Here is a 9,886-nt window from a genome sequence, read left to right on the forward strand (position 1 = left end):
TTTTTTGTTTAGCTTTATCTCAATTAATAAATCAAATATCAATTATAAAGTTTATACTTTTATAGTTTTATGTGATATTTTGAATTTAGAAAAAGAAAAGGAAAACAATATAGAATTTTTGGTGTTTGGATAATAAGTGGGAGCTGATATTTTATTTATTACCTAACTCAACAAAAATGAAGTTATATTGAATTTATGTCAAGGGACTTTTATGTGTTTAACTTGGGAATAGGAACAAGCAAAACTCACACATACATACATCCCTTGTGTGTATTGATAATGAAGTGAAAACAACCAGAGAGCATCGATCGAGTTTGAGAAAAACATACACAAATATTTCAAAGAGATATTGAAATGGTTGTTTAGGAATACGATATGGTATTTTTCCAAATTTAACGGTTTCAACTCCAAAATTTCAGATTTCCGATTCCATTTCTGGGTCTAATACACGAGTTCGGTTCCAATTTTCAATTTCCGGTTCCAACTGGTTCCATACCCACTTTACCCGGTCCGATACCCGGAACCAGTTCCCTTATAGCGGTCCAGTTATCGGGTCTTATAACTCGCCAATTCCGGTTTCCGGGTCCGGGTCCAACGGTCCGGCTTTGGACCCACTTTCATCCCTATCTAATAGCCCTGCAATTGTACTCTTGCTTCCAATCCATTAATTTTTTCCTTCACATTATCAATGTTATATATATCTTTTCCATCTAGAGGAATTCCAAGCAAATCATGAACAAGAGTTGGTGTTATATCTATATTTGCATTAGGTATATGCATTTTTATATATGATGGATTGAATGAATTCACAACAAAACGTGCCAATTCCTAGAAATTCCATTGATTGCAATTCTCAGCAAAGATCCCAATCTCATTTCTCTAACAACTTTTTTCTATTTTTTGTTTAAATATTTAACGATATCATAAAGCTTCTTTGGGCTCATTCTTGTTCTCAAAGATACTCTGTTATTTGGATTTATGGGCACTTTTGTCTTTCTTTCTTTGACTACTTCAAGAGTTTTTGTCTTAACAATCTTCATTTTTATCTCTGCTTCATTTATTTTTCTTTTTCTTTTACCTATTAGTCATTAATTTTTGTAAGCTTCTCATACTATAACATATACTATAAAATAACTAACAATACAACAAATTCACATGCGAAATTTTTTAAAAAGTTTTTTATTAAAAAAATATCATTCACAAGGTTTTTGTTTTGCAAAATATAATACTCCACCCGTCTCAATATTATTGTCCACACACAAAAAACACACAGATTAAGAAAACATTAATTATCACTAACTTTATATAATAAATGACAATTTTATCATTACTTTGCATTTAATGTTTCATTAAATGCTTAGTTGGTTAAATAATAATGAAGGGATATTTTGATAAAAATGTTATTTATTTTTAGAAATGGACTATTATTTTGGGACAAATCAAAAAGGAAAAATAGACTATACTTTTGGAACGGAGGGAGTATAATACATAAAATAAACATGTGAATTTGTTTATATTTTTGTAAATTAAATATGTGAATAGTAATAAAAAAAACTTATTGCTATTCTTTCTTTACACTACAAAAACAAAGATAGGGTAATACCGACCAAATTTTAGCGACGGAATAATCCGTTGGAAATTTAAAGGGAATACCGACGGATTGCCGACAAATTAAAAAAAAAAACTTAATTATATGGATTTTAGTGATGAATTTCGCGACGGTTTAGCAAAACTATACATTTTTGTTGGTAAACGGTTATAATTTACCGACGCTTTATCAATGGAAATCAACAATTTTTCATTCCATCATAAATCCGTTACTAAAATTTATTTATCTTTATTTAATTTTTAAATGGTTGGAGCAATTTTGTAAATATACAAGTGTTAAAAGGGTGTTATGAACTCTGAACTAAAAAAAAGGTTATTTTAATAAAACCTTAAATTTTTATGTTTTTTCTATTTAAACAAAATATTTATTTTTTTGCCGATTTAAACCCAATATTTTCCCTTTTTTTTATTAAAATGAAATTCCCGGTTTTAGGTCACCATCCGGTAACCCTCTTGGCATCGTTCACCGACTGGTCGAACAAATTGGGCAATTACGTATGTGTTCTTGACATCTCTCATAGAACAAGCGTCAAATTGGTTTTGTTTTTTTCAAGAGAGTTCGTTTTGCGATGAAGGTTTAGTCGAACGTGAGAATTTGGACTTTTTAGACGTTATGGTTCTGGTAAAGTCTCACACCTTGTTCAGATTCTCGAAGATGATAGGAGATTGAAGCAAAGAAATTTAATACACTAATGTTGGATTCCTCTCGATCAAACCGCATGATCGAACCAATTTCTTAAAATGAATCGATTTAAGATGTCAAGATTTTCTATGGTTTGTAGTTCATGTTTTGTAACGTGCACACCAGGTGTTTGATAAATGGAAGAACAATGCTGATTTGCGAGTTAGTTAATTCAACTACTAGAGAATCATAAGTTTGTTGGTAGAAGAGGGATTAGTTGAACTTGTGGTGATGGCCCTAAGAGATTGTGATGAATTTAGGGTTTGTGGACTTCATTTTGAGATCTATGATTGAATAATCCATAGTTTTGTTGAAGAAGAAATATTTGAAGATGCATTGCTTTATCTTAAGGAGATCGAAAAAAAATCAAAGTGAGGCCACAACCACATACTTAGGTTTGTAATTTTGCTAACACTTTGTTTTTTCAACTAGGAATTTCTTCAACAGTGAATTTGGGAATTGTATCTGATTTTGATTTTATTTTCCTATATGTTTAGTGCTTTTAAATTTAACACTATGATTCTTTAGTTTGTAGTAGCTTGTTGACTAGTGCTTTAACCAATAATTGATGGATGGGTGATTGATTGATTATTTAAATCCACGTTATCAATTTTCTTTAAAATTGGAATTTTCATCTTGAAGTTTCAATAGGGTTCTCCTTTTTAAATTATTTATTAGTTGGATATTTGCTAATTCAATTGAAGATTAATTGGTTGTATACTTGTGTTATTATTTTTAGGGATTTAACCTTATCCTTGTAAGATCATTAGAAAATAGTTCAAACACTAGATGATTATGGGTAACATGGTGATATGGATGGTAGTGGTTATGGTTAGGGCTGTAAACGAACTGAACGTTCGGCGAACCGTTCGTGAACTGTTCGGCGGGAAGTTCGTTTATGTTCGTTTATTTAATAAATGAACGAACATGAACAAAAATTATCGTTCGTTTAGTTAAATGAACGAACATGAACAATGGTCTCGTTCGTTCATTTATGTTCGTGAACGTTCGTTTATGATGTTCGTTTACGTTCGTTTATGTTCGTTCGTTTAAGTTTATTTATATTCATTTATATTCAATTAGTTTTTATTATATTGCTATATTATATGTTCGTTTATGTTCATATATGTTCAATTGTGTTTTTTTTTTTTTTTTTTTTTTATCTTTGTTCGTTTATGTTCGTTTAGCATGTTCACGAACATAAATGAACGAACATGAACAAAGTAATTTGTTAAACGAACGAACACGAACAAGAAAAATCTCGTTCGTTTATCCGTTTGTGTTCGTTTGTTGTTCGGCTAACTTAAACGAACGAACATGAACAATTGGTTCGTTTACAGCCCTAGTTTTGGTGGTATAGTTTCTAAGAGCATTGTGGAGTAGATTATGTTAACAATGGTGGAATTACTAGCAGAAGCTTGAGCTAGAACTAGTAGTACAAGTGAAGTTGCTTATTATTACTATGATATTTGTTTCTATACTATATGTTAAATCGGAAAAGATGAGTGTATGTTGTTATATCATTTTTGTATCAAAATAATGTACTTTTTGATATAAAGAATGGTTAATCTCCAACTTATTACATCATTTTAACACCAAAATTTCTACATATCAAGCATCCTATAAATTGTTTTTAAACTATATAAAGTCACATAAAGATACCATTCCAAGAAAAATGATTTTGAATCATTTTGATTCTTGGGGAAAAGTTGGGGAAATATAGCGTCTTTGTTGAAAAAAAACTTTCATCTTACCAAAAGGTGACTTGGAAACCTGCAAATTGGGGGTGAATAGAAAATTTAAGGAAAATATTGGGTTTAAATTGGCAAAAAAAAAAAAATGGTTTAAATAGAAAACTATGAAAGTTTTAAGTAAAATTTCCCCCGTTTATCTCTCTATGAATGACGACCAACATGTCTCACTCTTTTGTCGCCGCAGTCACCGTCAAAATTGTTGCCGTAACCGGTGCACCTTACCATTGGATCCGATTTCACCTTTTTTCCCCAAGTTTTGGTAAAAAAAACCCTAATTTATTCTTTTTTTTTTTCTCCAAGTTTTGGTAAAAAAAACCTAACTTATTTTTTCTATTAGGTTCTTTATGTACATTACCCAAATGGTGTTTTTTTTGCTCTCTTAGCACGAGATTTCGAATAAGAAAATAATGACTTCATCTCCTCGGGACTAGCAACAGGGCTTCTCTATTAAGTAATTGGGGTGTGCCGGCATCAAAGTACACGCATAATTTTTTTGGAATCCAAGATTTGGTAAATTTATTGGTGAATTTTTTATTTTGTCAAATTTTGTGGCTTAACTTTTCGACATATATATTTATCCATATCCACAATCAAATCATTGAATTTGTTGATTGCTTCTTTGTTTATGTTCAATCACTCATATTAGCATTGTGTGCTTTGCATAGATAGATACTCTGCAACCACATGATGAAGAAGATGAGAACTTCTCTATCTTTTGAAGTGGCAACTAGCTTCATGTAAGGTATGGTTTTGGTAATTTTCCTTATTATGGAGCAACCAAAGTAGAGTTGAAACTATGGAAAAATATACATTTGATGTATTGAAACTATGGAAAAATATACATTTGATGTATGTTTAAAAAATTTATGTGTTGAATATGTAATTATTTTTAATGTTAAACTTTTTCATGAATTTGTAGTTTTTTTAGTGCCAAAATCTGCCGCTAATCTAACAAAAAAAATTATCGGTAATCCGATAGTGAGTCAATCCGAGATTTCGTCGGTAATCCGTTAGTAATTTATTCCAGTAATCCATTAGTAAATTGTTCCGTCAGTAATCCGTTGCAAACAAATCCCGTCGGTAATCTGCTGCAAAACATATTCTGTTGGTGATCCGTTACTATTTCTAACGGAATAATCCGTCGCTAAAATTATACGTAGCTGTCAGAAATCCGTCATAAGCAATTAGCAACAAGAGTATACAGACATATTTTGGTCTGTTACAATTCCGTCGGTAAATAGTTGTCACGGATTACCGATGCTTTTGGCCATCGATAATGCTCTTTTTTTGTAGTAGTGTTATAAGGCGATCATTAGCTTTAGTAGGAGTCATAGATTTTTTGTATTCAAACATTTTTAGTCTTGGACTTTGTCTGATTTCTGTTCATGTTTTAACAAAATTAATGAGAACTAGAAAGTAACCCAGCGGGACGGAAGATGTTCTATATTTAGAAGTTCAACAAAAAAATAATAGGATGCTATTGTTCACCTGAAACTTTGACATATTTCATGAAAGATTTAGACAATAAAGTAGGTTGATAATTGATATATTTTTATTGAAAGAAAAACAAAATAATTAGAAAAACTACTGTGACAATGATGAGAAATGCTGCAACACAAAATGTTTTCACTCCAAATGGTGGAACAAAGTAAATGGTGCCCAGGAAAAGACCAAGACAATATAGGGAAGTGATAATCTTGGCCAACATTAGGAATATTCACTACATAAATTTTAACATTTTCCAACTATTAAATAAAATGTTCTAAGTTTCACAAAGATGAATTTGATTTAGAAATATAAGCTTTTAGGGCCATGCTTCTTTGTAAACCTTCTTTGGTGTGCGATTGAGATGAAGATTATGTGAAAATGAAAACATACAAAACAATGATACCTGTAATTTGATGCCGACATAATAGCTCAATTACTTCATAAGCGAAGACATGTACATCAAAATTTCATCAATTTATAATTATAACAGATCCAAGTTTATTATTTGCAAATGAAAGAAAGCTATCTTCCCACCATTACCCCTATATGGAACTTGAATTTGTCCCTGTTGTTGCTTCGTGGTCAAATTGAATATTTAACCATTCAGAATTCTCACAAGCAAAACATCGAACACCTTGTGGGCATTGAAATTTACTCTATATCTTGTTAAACATAAAACATACCTGTAACGAAAGAGAAGTTTGGACGTGAACTGTAGTTTTTTGCCAACAATTTTCACAAAACATTTAGGTAAAGAAGAACCCAACTTCGATAATAGATCAAAACCAAACCAAATAAAGAATGACAGTTGCACCTTTCAACATATTTTACTCTTCCAATCTGCGAAGGGATGTCAAAAAAAGAAATTGAGAATCGCATAAACAAATGAAAACCGGAAAGTACTAATGGCCATCTCCAACAGCAAAGTGTTTTTTTTTTTTGTTTGGGAAAGAGCATCTCCAACAGTAAAATGGTTGGCAAGCATAATTAATAACAGAGTAATAATCATCTATCCACTCATCCCAAACCAAAAATGTTGTATTTTTCACACATCAAAATACAAAATATGTATGTCAACTAAAACCCGGATGTGATGTATCGATGATGGTAGGGAGATAGTGATTTCACATAAATGGATTTACAGACAAATAAAAAGAAGATAGAGAAAGAAGGTGATGAAAAGGTACGTGAAATCTTACTTAGAGTAGGTGGCGATATCTTCAATTTGAAAGAAAGATGGTTCGACTACTTAGAATGCCAAATCCATATACAAGACATAAAATCAAACCTGAAGCATAATCGAGTAGAGGCTGTGTTAAAAACATAAGAAAAAAGAAATTGATTGAAAGTCTTATAGGATTCATACCTGATTAGGGCTCTTAAGGATTGTGTTTGTGGAGAATATGAAAGAAGGGTGATGATAGTGGTGGAGACGCCGTCAATTGAAGCAAAGAGAAGCAGTTGGATGTGTTGAACACGGATTTAAGATTTAATCAGAAGCTAAGAGAAGCGCTGGGAAGCAGAGTCAAAGAAGGCTGTTGTCGATCCAAATGAAAATAGATGGAAGATGGAGTGGTCGGTGGAAGGATCGGAAAGTGAGAAAAATGTAGATCGGTGGATGATAGAATGGGAGGTAGTTTTAATCGGAAGAGAGAAGAAGAAGCGACAGCAATCCAATCCCAATTAGCTCAAACGACCGGTCTCATACGAAGCTGGAGTCGGTGGTATCAAACATATAACACATGTACAAAACATGTGGCTAACTCAAAATATAAAAAATACAAAAAATTAAAAAAAATTCTAACCAATCAGATACAAAAACCGTGCATAGAGGAAAAACAATTAATGATATTATAAATTAATTTTATAATATCAAGACAAGACTTTAAAAATAGTTCCTGTATTTTTTGAACATATCAAGTTTAGTCTCTAAGTTTAAAAAACCTCACAGATAGTTCCTTTGGTTTCAAAACTTTTAACAAATGGTCCTTTTCGCTAACTCCGTTAGCTTTTAACTGTTAAGTGAATGGTATTTATGTCTTTTCGCTGCTATAGGGACCATTTATGAAGATTAGCCTTATTTTAAAGAAAAAGAAAAAATATAATTATTTAACAGTAAAGGGTTCCTCTCTCTCTCTCTCTCTCTCTCTCTCTCTCTCTCTCTCTCTCTCTCTCTCTCTCTCTCTCTCTCTCTCTCTCTCTCTAGTACACCTTCAATAAAGTTGGTTGGTGCACATCTTGATCCTCAATCTCTTATTGTCACTGCCATTAATGAAGGAAAACAGCTAACCAAAAACCACCAATAATGGATTCATAAAAATTATCAAGCAAAATATGCACAACTGAAAATCAAACCCTCTTTTTTGTAAACCTTGATTTTATTAATTTAGTCAAGCATATACATGAATGAATAAAAAGTAAATGTTTATATATGAAATTATAATAGTGATCCTGAGGAATAGATCCAGAACTGTAACAAAACAATCACCAAGCTTCGCCTCTTTCACCCCTACACACCATAAATAGCCCGATCCATTTAATATTTTATTAGTTCTCCAAGGTTTTTCAATGGTGGATTATTCCCTAAAAATGTTTCACCGACCTCTATTATTGGCACCCATAAACAATTCAACAATTTTTCCGGCAACCCATTTGGATTAAGCAAAAACCTAGAAAAAAACCGACAAAGATCGTTGAAAAAAAAAAACAAACACCCATATGAGAAAGTTGCATATGAAGGAATTGTTCTTGCTTTTGTTCAAATCAAGACTTGTTCAAGTGGAGAAGGGGAGAACTTGGTGGTGATCGACCTTCACAATAGTGGTGGTGATGGGGAGTTTGGTGATGGTGGGTCACGACTGGAAGATAGTGTTCGGTGGTGTTCAGTTGTCACAACAACAACAACAACAACAATAGAGGTGGTGATTGATTATCAGAACAGGAGGGGGAAATAGATGTTGAGATGGCGGAGGTAGTGCTTTGGCTCGCCGACAGTTACCTTCGACTAGAGAAGTCCCCGACGGGACTGTTTTGGTCACCGGTAGGTTACATCAGTGAGTAGTGGGGTGTTTGGGGGTTGAGCTTCGACATGAAGGGATTTGTTGGAGGTTGGGATGGAGGTAACAACCTCCTCCCTCTCATCTTCATGTTTTATTGTGAACGGAGGACCACCCACCTTCGGTGGGTGAGTCTTGGCAGTCTAATGAAGAAGAAATGGGGACAACAATAACAAGTATTTGGGGTGTATGTGTGGTGCTACACGAAGAAGAAAATAGAAGATAGAGAGAGAGAGAGGGAGAGAAAGAGAGAGAGAGAGAGAGAGAGAGAGAGAGGGTGGGGCAGGTGGGTCCGCTTCTTGATTTGATTTACATTTATATTAAAATAAAAGAAAAAATAATTAAGTAAATGGAAAAACCAATTAAAATGGGCAAATTAGTCTTTTCAAGTTTATCAGGGACTAGTTTTACAATGAAACTAACCCAAAAGGACCATGAAACCAAAAAACTCACGGATTAGACAAAAACCCCAAAAAAATGCATATCACATGGACCATTTTTGCAAATTTGTCTTTTATAAATACTAACCTTAAGTTGTTTTCTTTTCAGGTGTCTTGAAAACAGATTTGTCTAGCTTCATCGACTTTTTCATTTTCTTTTGTTGAAGTCTTAGACTATGTTTGATTTTTGTTCATTTAAAAAAAAATTAATGATAACTGATTTTATATATTAAATTAAATTATAATTTTATCAATACTAACCTTGTGTTGATTTCTTTTCAACTGTCTTTAAAACAGATTCATCTTGCTTCATCAATTTTTTTGTTTGCTTCTTTTTTTTAATCTTATCACATTCTAAAGTTTTTTCTTTTTCAACATTTTCATCACGAGTCATTTCATCTTCACTATTTCTTAATTTATTATTAATTTCCACCACGGTTCTCCTTGCGGTGTTTTTTTGTATATTTATTTGAACCTTCAACTATACAATGTGATATTTTTAATGTCATTGTCAAAAATATAAGTAAGATTATGAAATACATGTCAAAAAATATATAATTCAACATGTGATGATCAAATTGCTAAACTTTTTAGAAATTCACATTGTGAATATGTGAGAATGTGAGATATACATCGAAGATTTACAATGTGAATCTTTACATTTCATACCAAAACAAGTTGACGTTCACCAAGTGATGTACACATACACATGGTGAATCTTTTCACTATTTTGTTCATAGTGAAAACAAGTGAAAGTGGTAAGCAACTTGGAAAACATTTTAAAGAGATTCACATTGTGGATCTTCAAGAATATGAGATGTACATTGAATATTCACAATGTGAATCCCTACATTTCCT

At 32.3% G+C, this 9,886-nt stretch overlaps 1 long non-coding RNA gene across 1 annotated transcript; it reads right to left on the minus strand.

The window, feature by feature from the left end:
* Positions 1-5,941: 5,941 nt before the first annotated feature.
* LOC144999642 (uncharacterized) lies at positions 5,942-7,252 on the minus strand. The gene is made up of 3 exons (XR_013660951.1): positions 6,899-7,252; positions 6,732-6,820; positions 5,942-6,372 (listed from the first exon to the last, which is right to left on the minus strand). It is a non-coding gene; the product is annotated as an uncharacterized LOC144999642 (long non-coding RNA).
* Positions 7,253-9,886: the final 2,634 nt, after the last annotated feature.

The sequence above is a fragment of the Lactuca saligna genome, chromosome 6 (assembly GCF_052625555.1).
Source record: "Lactuca saligna cultivar CGN05327 chromosome 6, ASM5262555v1, whole genome shotgun sequence".
Lineage (NCBI taxonomy): Eukaryota > Viridiplantae > Streptophyta > Magnoliopsida > Asterales > Asteraceae > Lactuca > Lactuca saligna.